Source organism: Ochotona curzoniae, unplaced genomic scaffold (genome assembly GCF_017591425.1).
Source record: "Ochotona curzoniae isolate NIBS_2020 unplaced genomic scaffold, NIBS_Ocur_1.0 scaffold_4505, whole genome shotgun sequence".
NCBI classification, from domain to species: domain Eukaryota; kingdom Metazoa; phylum Chordata; class Mammalia; order Lagomorpha; family Ochotonidae; genus Ochotona; species Ochotona curzoniae.
This window is the reverse complement of record NW_024467118.1, coordinates 48,491,209-48,507,728: the sequence shown is the minus strand read 5'-3', so window position 1 is coordinate 48,507,728 and position 16,520 is coordinate 48,491,209. Positions and strand designations below refer to the sequence as shown.

Genomic DNA, 16,520 nt, shown 5'->3' with positions numbered 1-16,520 from the left:
TTCCCACTAAGTTCTCTGCTTTTGGCCTGGGAAAGCAGCAAAGGTGGCCAAACGCCTTAGGACCCTGCACCCATGTGGGAGACCTGGAAAAGACTCCCAGCTCCTGGTTTCAGATTGGTTCAGCTTCAATCCAAAGAAGAAAGAGCTAGGGGGTTGACTAAGTTTTAATATATTTTTTTTAACATTTAATGCATTTATTTGAAAGGCAAAAGCATGCAGAAAAGTCAGAGACAGACACACACACAAACATAAAGAGAGGGAGAGAGAGACAGACAGACAGACAGACAGAGATCTTCCATTCACTGATTCACTTGCAAATGACTCAAAGACCAGAGCTGAGCCAGATTGAAGCCAGGAACAGGGAGCCTCTTCCTGGTGTCCCATGTGGGTGCAGGGACCCAAGCACTTGGGCCATCCTCTGTTATTTTCTCAGGTTCTTTAAGCAGGGAGCTGGATGGGAATTTGATCAGCCAGGATTTGAACAGGCACCTATATGAGATACCAACACTACATGCAGCAGCTTAACTTGCTACATTATAGTAAAAGCCCACAAGCTTTCAACTGTTAATGGTATTTGTCCTAAAGGAGGTAAAATTATAAGGGTGGAAGGTGACTCATCTTGCTCAGGAAGCAGAGCTGTTCCTGTCTTAGAGGTCAGGCCTCATGTCAAAAGAGTTTTAAATTGATTTGGAATTTTTGAATATATTTTTAAACTACAAATAAAATGCTTAGTTAAGGAAACATCTTCTACAGTAGAAATAATAAGCATCTGAATTAATGTTGATTCTGAATTGTATAAAATTTGCAAAGCATATTAAAATAGGACACATGGAATCCAGTTACAAAATTATATTTTTAAATCTTATTAACATAGACTGTCGTAATGTAGCTGTTTTGACCCTGTGCACCCATTCCAGGGCTTTGTTTTCAGCTCAGCAGCTGTAAGATTATCATTCATAACAAAAAGCACACTGTCCTTCTCTGCCAATCACCTTCATGCTCATTCTATGATTCGAAGATAGAATTTGTTTTGACAAAGGTTGCAGTGTGGGACTCTCCGGTGATTTGCATATTATTAACCTGGATAGACGGCGCATGGCGCAAAGCGTCACTTCCTCGATTACATAGGCAGCACCTGTTCAAGATAACGTCAATTCCTCAAGAAAGTCGAGAAATTCGAGCACTTCTTTCAGTGAAATGTTTAGAAAGATAGCAGGGTTGGGGGGAAAAAGATAAAGAAATTAACAAGCTGTATCGTGGGGTGTTGCACATGATCGGCCATGCTTGCTTAGCCTAGCTGTTGGTTGTTGCTATGGCTACGGAAAGCCTGTGGAACCCAGTGAGCTGTCTGCGGCAGGGCTGAAAGGACCAGCCATTTTACTTATGGAAAACAGTGTGGGATGTTCCGCTGAGCTTCATCCTGGAAGGAGCGGTTTATTTATTTTTTTGTCCAAATTCATTCAGAGACGCAAGAAGCAGTAGGCATGTTAGTATACAATGATTACAGCCACGCATGCCCGCAAGCTGCCGTTTGGACGAGCTGCTGACGGCTGCTGCAATTAGCTGATTGGAGAACGTGGAATGCGGAGTGAGAATGCTGCATATCTGCTATCCGGCAGCAGTAAGGGGTTTTGTCTGGGAAAGGCAAGCCTCCCCTGCAATATCATCGCAGCGGCTCCCTCGCTGCTTGCCTTGAAAACCAGTGATCTGGAAGGAGGGTGTCGCCCTGTGTTGACACCAGCCCTGTGTGTGGCTGCTGCTTATGAGCGGCAGGTCTGAAAAAGCAGGTGTGCTCAGATGGGCACTGGACTGGAACGCAGGCGGACGCTCCCGGGTGTACCTGCTTCCTGCTAGCAGATTCTTGGCTCACAGAGCATCTGCCTGCCTGAAGCTGGAGCGGAGAAGGGGCTTCCTGGGCATCCCACTTGACTGACAGAGGTAAGCTCTTTTTCCCTTTCGGAAACACAGTGTAAAAATAACTTAGAATGAAAGTTAACCTGAAGGATGTACTGGGAGTGTGTGAGATCTGAATTTATCAAGAAGATACACATGTTTCCACAAGATAGTGTCAGAGACACACATAAAGATTTGCTTCCGTGAATTTGGGTTCTAGAAATCTTATGATTGAAAAACATGACTGTTGTGTCTTGGGATTTAAAACCAATATCTGTTGTTGTTGTAACAAACTGTGACGGCCGGTTGTTCTGGATAGATTTCATAGCAGGCAACCTTGCCCTCCTTCAAACAATGGATTCCTTTATGACCTGCACTCTGACATATATAAGAAAACTAGATGGAATGCCAGTTTCTTGTGTATTAAGAAGCATTTGTTTTTAAGCTTTGTAAAGGATTTATTGAACTCTTCAAATACCTACGTATACTTTTAAGAAATGTTGTTCCCTGTGTAGGTCATAGTAACCCATGGATCTTGTACTTGCTTATTCTGGCCAGGGTGTCTGCTGTGTGCTGTTTGATTTAGTTAAGGGACAGTTATAAAGCAAACAGTGTAGGTATTGGAAGCTACTCACACCTCCTTTCTAAGTCTCCTGCATGCCAGGGTAGCCCAGAGCACAACACCCTCATTGTGCTCCTGGGGCTCAGAATGCAAAAGAAAGGAAGTGAAGTCTCCGCCTTGAGCTCAAGCAGGACTATAGTATGTGGTGGCAAAACTTGTTTTATTGCACAATTTTTCTCACCACCAGAGAGGTTACAGAAGGAGAGAGTGGAACCACAACACCACGTTCCCCATCTGAGTGCTGGCTAATATTTGCAGTGGTGTTTACTGCCAGTGGCTCCGTGATAATAGCACAGTCTTTGAATTACAGCAGGAATTACCCCTTAGTGAGTAGTCCTTTGATTTATAGTCTCTTAGGAACAAAGCTGTTCCTGTAGATTGAAGCTGGTCAGTCAAATCAAAAGCGCTGGTAAGGAAATGACCAAGTAATGGTTAAATTCTGTTTTGATAAAACATTGTAGCTTTACCTAAGCCAATTCATTGTCTATCAGAAATGTCAGTTCGTTCATAATGATATTGAAATTATTTACTGGAAAAAAATGTTGAAAATTTGGAGCTAATCCTCTATCTAACAGGGGTGGAATCTGACATGAAACTTTTGTAGCAGCTGAGATCTACTTCTAAGAAATTTGTTTTGAACTGCTTTTTCCCCAAACTGTGATGAACCGTGAAATCCCCTTACAATTATAAGTAAAGTATAATTTGCGTTGATTTGAACAAGCATGAATCACTCTAGTCACATTAATATAGCCTCAGGAGAATTACCAAACATCTAGGAATTAAAAAAAAAAAACTTCTGTACTAAATTCCATCCATACTCAAGACATGAAGATGCAGACTAGGGAATCTCACTGTGGGGAATTGTGTTCAAACGTTGAAAAGAACAAATGGAAGCACACCGATAGGTGTGGGCAACGTTACAGGAGTTAACTTGGGGAGGCAACAGCCTCACGCTTCACTCATGCTTAGTTTGCAAAGGAAAACCAAAGATATGTGAAGTTCTAAGTCAAGATCCATAAATAAAAATACTAACTGAATGCTCTCAGCTGCAGAATGAAGCTCTCTCTGCAACGGAGCACCCTGCAGAGCTTTATGCGGCCAAGGCAGTTTTTAGAATTAATGCAGTGAAAAGACCTGCAGGAAGGAAGTGATTTTGGATTCATTTTTCTTGGGGGAACTTTTTAAAGCAAGGTGTAAAAACACCAAAGACGCACCTTAGTGCCTAACCTTGTTACTTTTCTGGTGGCACCACCATGGGACAAGTTAGCCCACAGAGAGCATAACATACAAATTTATGTCTGTATTATCTTTCTCCTCTATTAATAATCCTTCTAGATGATAGATGATGAAGCAAAACACTCTAGGTTCAATTCTGTTCAGCACGTCTATATAGTTATTAATTTCAAAATGTTGAGAATAACATTCAAAGATATAAGCTTCTTCTTCAAGAATTTGCACCTTGATTTTTACTTGAATTTTGGCTGTTTTATTCTCTGCCTCTTTCTGATCCATCTGTTGTCAATAACAAATATTTTATAGCTTCCAGCACACACTGTATAAAGTTCCTATTAAATAGATTTTTACTCAGACCTTCCCACAGTGGCAACCAGCCTTGCTGTGGCTTTCAGAATCAGGCTGGAGTGTCTCCACAGACTGACCCTCGACACCGCCTCCAGATGCAACTACATCTTAGGTCTGTAGTTCTGTCTGTAATACCCTGTGACACTCCTCTGCTCCCAGACTTCTCAAGGCTGTGATTCTACAATGCTGTGCCTGGTATCTAGACTTGGCATTCAGACAGTGTATCAATAGCTTTGAATTTTACTATTTTCTTATTAGTTACTGTAAATGTAGACTTGGCCCTATAATTGGAGTCCTAAAGCTGTCTTTTATCAAAAATTCAAAACATTTAAAAATAGTGAAGCCTCAATTCCTTGGATATGAAAGTATTTCAATTTTGCAAAAGAAATATGTCCTACCTTAAATATATCAGAATTTTCTAAGAGAATTCACAATATATAAAATGTAAACAGACTTTTCTAGATATTTTCATGTTATACATAGCATTAAATTTATAATAACAATAAATTGAACAGCATTTTTTACTACCAAATTATTCATTAAAGGTTCAGTTTAGTTGCTTTCCAAAATTTTGACTCCTTCTTGTTGGCTATAATATTTTAATGCACGGCATGCCATGATTAAATAATAGATGAGGCTGGAGGTGGTTTTTATCAGTCTTAACAACCATCCATGCTTAACAACTATTTTAAATTTTATACAGTAATTACATTCCAGAAAACATGATTCTATTATATTCTGTATCATTTTAATAGTTTATATTTTAAGTAAATATATTTTGAAGAATGAAATAATTGAATTATTTCAAAGAGTTCTTTTAAAGATCTACTTTTGATAGTGTAACGAAATGGATTGTCATTGCATTTTATATTGAGAAATTGCATATGTGATATTATCATATCATTTTCTAGAAGTTATTCAAACTAACAATTCCAATACAAAAAAGCTATTAAATACTAAACTATCACTGTTAAGAATTACATAAGCATTTTAAAAAAATCTTCATATCATTTTTGTAAAAGTTAATACATGTGCATTTCACAAAACACTTCTACAACCCAATTATAAATATTGCCAAATAAAAAGTCTCTTTTCAACATAAGCACCATTAAGATACTGTTAGTTGAATAAATAAAAGGGAACTAGCAAAGACAGGTTTTTATTGTCTGGATGGGCAACATGACATACCCTCACAGAACTATGCCACTCCTTATTATACCCTGGTCCTCCAAACACAAAGTATCAGGTCTCCAAAAAGACAGTGATTTCCTCTTTCCTATGCAGCTCAGGTATACTTAGCCCTAGAATTGAGTCTATCCCTTGGAAAAGCATTGTTTCAGCAAAATTCAGAATACTTCTACTTTCTGAATTTAACAAAAAGATTTACTTTCTAAGAAAAGCTCCCCATCCCCGGTGCAATGACTCAATGGCTAAATCCTCACTTTGCAAACGTCAACATCCCATATGGTCACCAGTTCAAGTCCTGGCTACTCCATTTCTCACCCAGCTCCCTGTTAATCACCTGGAAAAGCAGGCCCGAAGCCTTGGGATCCTACACCCTTGTGGGAGACTTGGAGGATGCTCCTATCTCCTGGCTTTGGATTGGCTCAGCTCCAGCAGTTACAGCCACTTGGAGAGTGAACCAGTGGGTAGAAGATCTATCTGACTCTCCTCGTCTCTGTAAAGCTGATCTGCCTTTCTAATAAAAAAAAAAAAATCTTTTTAAAAAAGTTCCCTCTCACCCCCAAAAAAACCCTAGTTATATTCTAAACCTTTTCTTTTAGTTCTTTTTATATCCAAGTAATAATCTAGGAAAATTTATTTTTAATAAGTAACATCATTTTTAAATTCAATGACAATTGTATTTTTTTCTACTCATGTGTGCTATTGCTTGCTTTTGAAACTTTTTTAATTGAACACTATTTTCTTCTTTCACGTTTTTTTCAAGCATGTAAATTGTATCTTAGAAATACTGACTTGTAATGAACCCTATCCTGTTTTGAATAGGGAAGTTAGTCAAATCAGTGTAAAAATGATTGTTTTCACATTGCTGTTCCGGATAGTTTTCCCCCTAAAATACTTGAATATGACAACTTGAACTACCATAACCTCTTAGGTTCCAAACCCGCTGTTCTACCCAATGTGGCAGTCTTCAGAGATTAATATAATATAATTGTTAAGAATCTGCTGTGAAGAATCCAACCAAGGAACAAACTGGGCTCCTACCCAAGATAAACAATGCTTACAAAGAGCCTCTAAGCATATAAAAAGATATGGTAAGGATTTAAATACAAAAAAAAAAAAAAGATCATGTGATTCTAATCCCATTGGAGATGCTCATCACTATAAACGGCAATGCTATTCTCTTCTGAAAAGAAACCCCTGTAGCTACTTCCAGCTGGGAATAGCTGGCCAACTGGGGATGTTTGATCCACTGAAGTGGTGACCACTGTGGAACCGCTTATGCTGTGGACTGGTTAGTCACCTTCCACCTGTTGATTAGATTTGGCTATTTCTGCTCCTTTGGCTTATTTTGATACCAGTCCATGATTCTTTATGCAGTTTGCCTGTATTTTCCACTATCAAAACAACAGAATTAAGACAGCAGCAAAAAGATACTAAAAAGTGAGCTGTTTTGTAACTTATTGAGATGCCTTCTCACCTAATCTTTTCAGTCCTCTGTGCTAAAATTAACAATGGAATTCAGATAACAAAACTCTCAGCTGTTCTGGTGCTAATTGTGTCATCTGGTGCACAGTTGCAGCACTTTCTGAAGCAACCACACTTCATCTAGCAAATATGGTAGTGCACACATTTTATCCTGAGAGGGATAATCGATTGTTAAAATAAATTTCCCAATTTGGAGATTTACATAGAATAGTGTTACTTGTACTTGTAGTTAAGATGAAAGTTTAAAGCCATTTATTTGTGTTGCTGCAGTGTTAATGGACTTGTGTTTTTCTCTAAACCCAGATCACTAGCTTAAATCAGTTTATGGAGCAGAGGACAGGAGAGTGGTGACAAAAGCGGGTGACAAAAGTGAGTGACAAAATGTAGGTTGCTTGGCAGAACAGCAGTGACAGGAAAAATTCAAATTGCTTTACACTAGCAGCTGGAACACTGGAAGCATTCCACAAAGAGAACAGCATATTAAATATTCAGCCTGTATTTAATGAATGAATGGAAAGCTCCCAGGAATCTGATCTTGACTGTGTGTTCTGCCAATGTTGAGACATGATCAGAAAGTATTGCTTGAATGAGAGATAATGTGGTGATTTAGCAATTTGTCTGACTTTTTAAAATCATCAAAGAAAAACATACAAATCTAAGAAAATGCTATTTTTTTTAAAAGTAAGACATAGGGGCAAATCTGTGTTACACAGCAGGTCCAAGGGCTAATTCACCAGTGGTGTCCCCCATGCCAAACTGGCGTCTCAAATCCAGTCCCAGCTCCTCCGCTTCCAATCCAGCTTCCTGATTATGCATCTGTGCAGTTGTGAATGATGACCATGATGACCATAGTGTCTGAGTCCCTGTGGCCCCCACCCCCCGTGAGAACTGCATGGAGCCAAGGCTCCTGGCTTCACTCTGGCTCAGCATTTCAGAGAGGCAAACAGCAGGTGGGAGGTTAATCTCTCCTTGTTCGCTCTCTCTCATATTATAGAGATATTGTGTCTATTTTCAGATAGCATGCTTTTTATGTTAAACACTGAGATCAATGTCAGAGCGATCCTTTAAAAGGCATCAAGGCTTCAGTAGAGGAAGCCAGGATACAACTAAAAATATCTTGACTCAGTGAAATCACTGAGACTTTTCTCCAGAACTGAGTCTCTGGAGCTACTTAACTATGTGTTAGTTGTAGATACAATCAAGAAAGCAGTAAAATATGGGGAGGCATAATCATTTCCCTTACCAGAAAAAGAGATTATTTATTTTGAAAAATATGTCCGTTTTGGTGAAAGGGCACTTTCAGGTCAGTAACTCAGATGACCGATTATATATTTTGAGTTCTTTGACATTGACTTTATTTAGTAACATAACTTTTTATATGACATGTGGTCTGATGTCAGATTGTATCACTGACTTCCTTTCTACCATAGAGTTAACATGAAATTAACATAACTGATTTCTATAATAATTGATATGAATTTTCACTTGACTTTTAAAAACTCTCCCTTCTGAAGTGTACTATTCTGACCACACTTTGAATTTATTACATATTTATTGACAGTAGAGAATCATCACCATTTGTATTTTATAAAAGCAGAAGGTAATCAGTCATAAATAATCTAGTTTAATTGAGAATCACCTTTTCTTGACCCAAAGTCCCAAAGGCTCTTTCAGTGCCTCCTACTGTCAGTTATCTGGTAAAATAATTTCTTTAATCTGTGTATTATGACATGGGGTGATATCACACTATAATCATTTTGAACCCTAAACTTTTGCTTCCTTTACAGTGAATTAGCAAAACATGCCCTCAGAACTCTGGGTCACTGTTTTTAACTCTGGTATCGAATTTTGCCTCTCTCAAGAACTAAATGATTATGATCACAAAACTGTACTTCCTGAGGAATGATCCGTTCATCAACTTCCTTGTTCCCAAACGTCATGGTTACTTTCATGTGTTTCATTATTTTATTTCATTTTTTGGATGCATGCCTGTGGGAAGAGCCCCTAGATTTCCGTAGTACAGACAAAGCCTATTAGGACTCAAGAACAGGAGCTTAATGATCAGGGTCCATACGGACTAAAGCCTTTAGAGTATTCATCATCAATAAGGCCCCTCAACCAAAAGACCTCTAGAGTTCAGAAGGAACTAGGAGACAGGCTCATTTGATAATCAAGTGTTTCAATTGCCCGGAGAAGAGAGATTTCTCAGAGAATTGAGGGGAATAGCTGCTCAGAGAAGATATTTAAATTAAGCTTTGGATGAGGTGGGATTTTTGCAATATCTTGCAAAACTGAGTTCTGTAGCATTGAGAATTGTTGTAAACAGGAGCAGGATTTTAGCCTAGTGGTGAAAACAGCGGTTAAGATGGTGTATCCCACATTGGAGTGCCTGACTCTCATGCACCCTTCTGGCTACTCACTCCACCTTTCTGCTGATGTTCTTGGAAGTCGCAATGATGGCTGAGGTGGTTGGGTCCCTGTCATCTGTGTGGAGGACCTGAATGGAGTTCCAACTTCCAGCTTTGGCTCCAGTTCTCATATAGCAGTTCCAGATACGAAAACTCTCCCTTGTTCTCTGTATCTTTCTCTCTCTGCTAAATAAGTAAATGATTTTAAAAAGAATTATTTTTGCACAATTGACATTTACTTATCATTTCCTCGTAGCTTCCACATAAATTGCTCCAGTGACATAGCAACCTTAACTGATGTATGCTGTCATCAGCATGCCTCACTAGTGAAAAACGAAGGGAGACTCGGTGGAAGGCTCCCTGATCTCATTGTTATGAGTTATCTGAGTTTACAAAAAAACAGTTTATCCCAGCACCAGGATAACAGCATGTTAAAAGAGCAAGAAATGAATGTATTTTTCAATTCAGTAACAAAGACAAAATTTTAAAAATCTAAAAAACTCAATTAAAAAATAAGCAAATGACAAGAATAGACTCTTTTCGAAAGAAGACATACAATGACACATGGTATGGAGAATGCAAATCCAAACCACAATATGCCTGATTCCTTTTAGGATGGCTGTTATCAAAAAGGCAACAGATTAAAAAATTTGGTAAGGATATGGAGAAGAGTATTATACACTGCTGATGGAAATGTCAACTGCTATTCCCCTTATGGAAAATAGCATTGAGGTTCCTCAAAAAATTAAAACTGGAACTGTCATATGATACAGTAATTCCACTTCCAACTCTATTCTTCCACTTTCACTGCCCTACTGTTGTTAGTTGTTCAAGGAAGAATGTGGTAAGACTTTCCTTCAGATGTCTGTGTTCCAGCCACTTGGCCCTTGACCCTCCACAGTCTTGTGAAATCATGCATATGTGCGTTTTGAAGGTACACTGCTACTGCCCCCTTCAACGAGACACTGAACTGCCACAGGTGTGAAATCTCAATCTCGTGCATCCAAACGGACTCTATGACCCTCATCCATCAGTGGATGGATTGGGGATGTTAAAGGACTTGGGACTCATGGGGGAATCAAATTTCTGGGTAGATGATGATGCTATGAGCCAGTGAGTAATTGGAAAGAATGAAGGTGTTTTTTCTTGCTTTTTTGATACATAGGAAAAAGCCTTGAGACATGCACTACTTGATGTAGTTTTTGAAAATGTCTAGCTGAAATAGTGAGGCAGATTTGGGGACAGATCAGGCTGTAGGTGAATTCAACATAGATATGGGCTGATCACTGTATAGAACTTCCAACTTTAGGAAGACTTTCTTCCAAAACCATATTTAATCAATAAAAGATCGACAATGATGCCTCTTAAGTCACTGTAGAAAAGCTGTACGTTCCTAAATGAAAATTTTAAACTATTAAACACAGTGATAAGTGCACTTAGTACAAGACTTAAATTTCTTATACCAATTTTTCCATGTAAATTTTTCTCCATCACTTTTTTTATCACCTGTAAATTTTCACACCAAATAATAGAATTGGGACCCGGCATTATAGCCCAGTAATTAAAGTCCTCGCCTTGCACATGCTGGGATCCCATATGGTCACCAATTCTAATCCCAGTTGCCACACTTCCCAACCAGCTCCCTACCTATGGCCTGGGAAAGTAGCTGAGGATGGTCAAAAGTCTTGGGACTCTGCATCCATGTGGGGTACCCAGAAGAAGCTCCTGGCTCCTGGCTTCAGATCGGCACAGTCCCACCCTTTGCAGCCGCTTGGGGAGTAAATCAGCAGATGGAAGGTCTTCCTCTCTGCTTTCCTCCTCTTTGTATATCTGACTACCCAACAAAAATGAATAAATCTTAAAAAAAATACCCACAAATAATAGAATCTTAACTTCTTTACTTAAAAAAAAGATATTTGGATTTAACTAGTCCAAATGCAGTTATTAGAAACATGCAACTTAACAAAAACTGTCATATTAAGCAAATATCAGTTAATTTATAGAGTTGGTTTGATCAAAAGTCATTTCTTTTCTCTTGGTGATTTATATGTATTGCCACTTAAATTTTCTAGGATAAATAAGTAAGAATTAAAATAATAAATTAAGAGTTTCATAGGGATTAAATGGACTGTGCACTTCAATTGTGTAGAGTGGGACTTGGCATGCGAAAGATACTCAGAAATGTTGGCAAGTGCTTTCTTGTTCTAGAAGCCAGCGCTGTGCACCCATAGGTGTGTGCAAGTTCAGCAGTGCCTAATTGGAGGTGCTATACTTGAGTACCATTCATAGCCCTTGACGACAGCACTGAGGGTGCTAATAAGCACAGTGTCGCAAGCTCTGAAATAGAAGTGAACAAGCAGTTGGGGGGAGAGGGAGACACGATACAGAATGGGCTTGATTCCTCCTGCACCATGACAGACACATATAAACCCACGGTGGAGGTTGCAGATGGAGGAAAACCCCATGTAGGGAAACAGGGCATGAAAGAACACTAACTGCTGAGTGGGGGCCTAGAACGTGGGAACTATAGAGAGCACTGAGCCTGGGTTGATGGGGGATTGAATGAAGGGATATTTAGTTACATGGATTCAAAATAAATTTCCAACTCTGTAGCTGCTAATTCCACAAAGGAGAACAGGCTCTAGGCCCTTTTATGTCTCTATTGCTCTGCCTATGGAGAAGAGGCAGCAACACTTACCTCTGAGAAAGTTGTGGATTGACTAGTGTAGCCCCCAGCATGTCAGAGGCACAGAACAAACGTTAGCATAGAATCAGTATCCTGCTAAGATTGACTTTATTAGAAAAGAGAGATTGGCATTTCTTCATGTGGGGAAAAGTAAAGATCATGTGTGTGCTCCCCCCCAAAATCACACAGGAAATGGTCATGGAAAGACAATTTCAGTATCGGGGAAAGAATAACCTTCAGAAGAAGATCACCACTTGCTCTGTCAGTCACCCTTCTGAATGTTTCAGATGCATCCGAAACACTGAGTGCTAAACCATCTTCAAGCAGGCTGTTGTAATTCAGTAGAGGAGTGCATTCATAAGGTGTGTGAGTGCACAGGAGGAAGGAGAATCTGGTGTTAGCTATATTGCTGTGGGCTAGCTTCTGACACATTCCCGAGGATGTGTTTGAATAATGGCCTAAAGAGCATGTGGATGTCTACCCGGTGATGTATTTGGCTCACCTTGACCAAGGAACAGTGTGTGCTAAAGCACCCTGGCCCAGAGGGGTGTGTTTAGAGAACGGAAGCTGTTTGGTATGACTGGAATGCAGGGTGCCCGATATGGGGTGATAGAAAGCAAAAAATGGACAAGGAGAACAGGACCTTGGAAGGGTGCCCGCCTGTTCCACCAAAGTTAGACAGGAAGGTGCTGAATGATTGCAAGCAGGAAAGTGATCTATCAGTGACACTGTGGTAGGGTGAGGCTGAAGTCAAGGATTCTTCCTAGGAAGTCAACGCAGCAGTACAGGAGGAGAGAGCAAAATCAGCTAAGGCTAACGGTAGGTCTGGATTGAACAGACTAGAATCAAGTGGTTATGGAGATGGAATCAGTGATACTTAGTTGGGATCTGGATGTGGGACCAGGGAGCGGGCTTCTGTCTCAGAAATGGAAAAGGCATGTTTGGGAAGAAGGGTATACAAATTAATTTAAGATCCTCCAGAAAACTTATTTATTTGAAAGAAAAAAACAGGGCAGGGAACAGATAGAGATAAAGAATCTTGCATCCACTGGTTTACTATCCATAATAGCTAAAATGGCTGGGGCCAAGCTGAGGCCAGAAGGCCAGGTCTCTGCCACTAGCGGCCTCTTCTTGCCTGCCCAGGCACATTAGCACAAAGTTGGATGGAAAGCAGAGCAGCCTGGACTCATAACTGAGGTTCAGATGGGATAGCAGCATCTTGAGCAGCAGCTTCAGCCACTGTGCCGCATTTAAGTGGCATGGGACTTTCAGAAATGAAGGCCCAAAGAAACCAGGAAACCTGTGTATGTTTCTACTAGGTAAGATGAAGTAAATCCTTGTAAAGAAGGATTGATCTGTAGAGATCAAATGGGGGAGGGCAGGGGACGGGGTTGGAACTCAGCAAGGCCTGTGTGTGGGATTCGCTGTGTGTTTAGGGGTGAGGTGCTCTTTTCCTCCCGTGGAAGAGTGAGCATCTCTCACATGAAGGTCTTGTGCCCCACACCTTTATCCTCAGGGAAGAATGTGAGGGCAGGTTAGAGAGAACTTCATGCTTCTGCTCTTTTCTCAAGTGTCATAGTTGGGCAACAATATCCTCAACTTCATCCTTTGGAATGTGAAAAATGGAGATATGAAACTCTATATCAAAGGACCATGACTTCTTTTTTGTGAAACAATCCTTGCAACATACACACCGCAGTGCCTGGCATAAACTGGCTCTCAGGAAATCATAATTATGTCATCCATAAAAAATGTCCTGGAATGAACAGGAAATGGGGATTTCCCAGAGGTCTAAAATATAATAAAGTTTGAATGGAGACAAAGCATAAACTCCATAAATAAAATGCATTTCCACAACAGAAATAATTCAGTGTCTTAGTATTAAACTCACTAGAGTTTTAATTATCATGAAACTATTGTTGCCCAATTTAAAACTCAGAAACTTCTATGAGAGTATAGCAATACACTTGCAGATCCTTTTCTCATTAGATTATACTGTACTGAGGCACACTTATCTTTTGGTGACTAGTTATGCAAAGTATTGATTATAAAATATTAATAGAATCAACATGTGGGACATTTCCTTTTCTAAAGATTCCAATTCCAAAGAACAGTCACCAACTGTGCTAACAGAAGCCACGGTCCAAATGTACTTGCTTGAGAATGCATTGTAGGATCTTTTTCCAATAGATTTATTCGCATAATCTAAATTAGTTTTCATGTCACGTGATATGGTAGCTTTGTGATCTGCTGTGTTATTTAGAAATATTCAATAACGGTAAGTGTTCTTACCAATAATAAGAATGGCTGCTATTCACTAAATGCATACTGTGTCAGGCAGCGTGCCAAATTCCTTAAATACTTCTCATTGACTATTCACAGAAACACTCTGATGAGGGTATTATTCTCATTTTACAGAAAAGGAAACAGGCTCAGAAAAGTTAAACAACTTGTGCAGGGTCACAGATGTGGGGAAAGTCGGATTCAAACTTGGCTGACCATATGCCATACCCTGTGTGCTAAGCATTTTTCTAGACTGCCCATTTGTGGAATCTACAGATTGCCCAAAAGGAAATGTTACAGTTCTCGTTTTATATTCACTCCTTACTTTCGCTTGCAGGCTCCAGAGAAACACTGACTTACTTACAAGTGAGCATCAAATGTCTTTTTTTCTTAAAGATCAGAAATAATACAATAATAAGTAGTGAAAGAGGAAAGCAACCCGGGCCATCAGTAACTACTGTTTTATCATGAGCTAGTGAACAGTTGCTGTTTTTTTCAGCTCCATATTTTCTAAATCTGCTTAAAGTTAGGAAATTATTTTTTTTACATAAACAGATATAGCTGTATCTACATGAGTGTCAAAGCAAATTTATGTAGCACTAATCAAGTTCAGACATTTAATTATGATGCTGCAAGGCTGAGCAACAGGAAAAGGCATTGAATTTTCTAAATGTAGAAGTCTGATCAGTTAGTTCTCGTTCATTCTTAAAATTTGCATACACTTTAATTCAGAAGATTATCTAGAAGCTGTGCCACTGAAAACTGATCACCAACTTGATACTGGGCACTCAATGTCAGTGGGCCTGTTTGCCAGCCTGGAAGGTTTTACCCCTGGATTAAGGACGATTAACTCTCCGTTGGAACCAAACACAGTTCAATTGGAGTTCAAAAAGGATCAAGAGCCTTGTGTCTATGTTTGCGGTGAACAATTTCCTTTTGTTGACCATAGCATTCTGTCCTGAAGAAGAAAACAGTACCTCTTAGAGCATGTTTTCTGGGAAAGACAATTTTTTTTTCCTTCACATAGTCAAGAGAGTAGCAAGCCTAAGTTCTGAGAGCACAAAGAATCCTAATACACTGAGTGACAGAGCTTACCCAAGCTCTAGTTCATCTAGAGCTGAGGAGGAGAAAAAACAAACAACAAACAAAAAAGCACAGACCTCAAAGTTACTTGGAAGACATTCACTGTCCCATACGCACCACAGGGCCTTGCCGTGGTTGGCTTTATCCATTTGTTATTCTACCTCGAGTGTTCATCACAAGAGGCAAGCTTCCTCTGTGAGTTAGCATTGTACTGTCAGGTAAACAGCACTCCTCCCCCTTACAAAGCTTACACTCTCAAGGCGTATGTCTACCTAGAGCTGAACTGCTCAATTCTGAATATGTGAACCGCATCAACAAAAGATATAAATGAAACAGCTTTTTCTTAGATATTTAATATGTTCATCAAAATCTTGCCCATGTTTTCTATTTGAAAATGATGAATTTATATGTATCTCATCAGAAGATCATAAAATGTGGCCTGAGAAGAAACTGTATTCATTTTAATTTAAACCCACGTAGTTTTGAAATTGTATTCAAAGTTTGTATACTTTCTAGAATGAGTGTTTAAAGAAATGTTTACTATTTTAAACATCATAGCATTACCATGTCCTCAAAAACACACTGATGTCCTTTTACACCTCTGCATCAAACTTGGGATTTTCAATTTAGTGTTCAAAACTTTCAGGAGACAAATACTATCAGATGGTCATAACAAAGTGTTAAAATCAGTCGTGTCTCCAGGAGTGTAATGTGGAACAGTAGAAGTCAATGCAGAATTTGAAAAAGTGGTGTAATTCGGGAGTATATGATCAAGCAATCTCAATTTGTTCCTTAAGTTCATAAAGCAAGTTGTGGAGTGACAAGCATGTTCTAGAGTATCTATGAAGTGAGAGAGACACACAGGCTAACGGCTATTGTATGAATGAAGATGTTAACATTCTTAACAGGAAAATACTCAAGTTTCTTTCTTTAATGTGAGAAAACCATCTGGAAGTGTGACTGCCTGTAAAATTGGAGTCTAGAGATTTCTTGGCTCTTTTCATGTGGAAACAATTCTAGTTTTAGAGTCTCCCAGCTACTCAGGTATCATGTAATAATCCCTGAAGTTTATAGTCCTTATCCACTTGGGAGAAGCGATTAGTACAATCCAACAGATAAAATGACAAAGATACATTTATTTTACTTGTGTAGCCACTGCAGTTATCATGTAAGCGAGAAATGAGAATGTTTGAGTTGTAATGTGTCTTTGTGTGAACACAAATCAGTACCTGCTAATAGACCTATTGACTAGCCTCATGATTCATTGTCATCCCAGCCCTTGTTCCTCTCCAGA

At 39.3% G+C, this 16,520-nt stretch overlaps 1 protein-coding gene across 1 annotated transcript in view; it reads left to right on the top strand.

Annotated features, from left to right (window-relative positions):
• The first annotated feature begins 1,570 nt into the window (after nucleotides 1–1,570).
• Nucleotides 1,571–16,520, top strand: part of SORBS2 (sorbin and SH3 domain containing 2) — a 178,944-nt gene continuing 163,994 nt past the window's right edge. The window contains exon 1 of the mRNA XM_040965938.1: nucleotides 1,571–1,938. The gene's annotated coding sequence lies outside the window, so the exon portion shown is untranslated. The remainder of the gene's footprint in view (nucleotides 1,939–16,520) is intronic.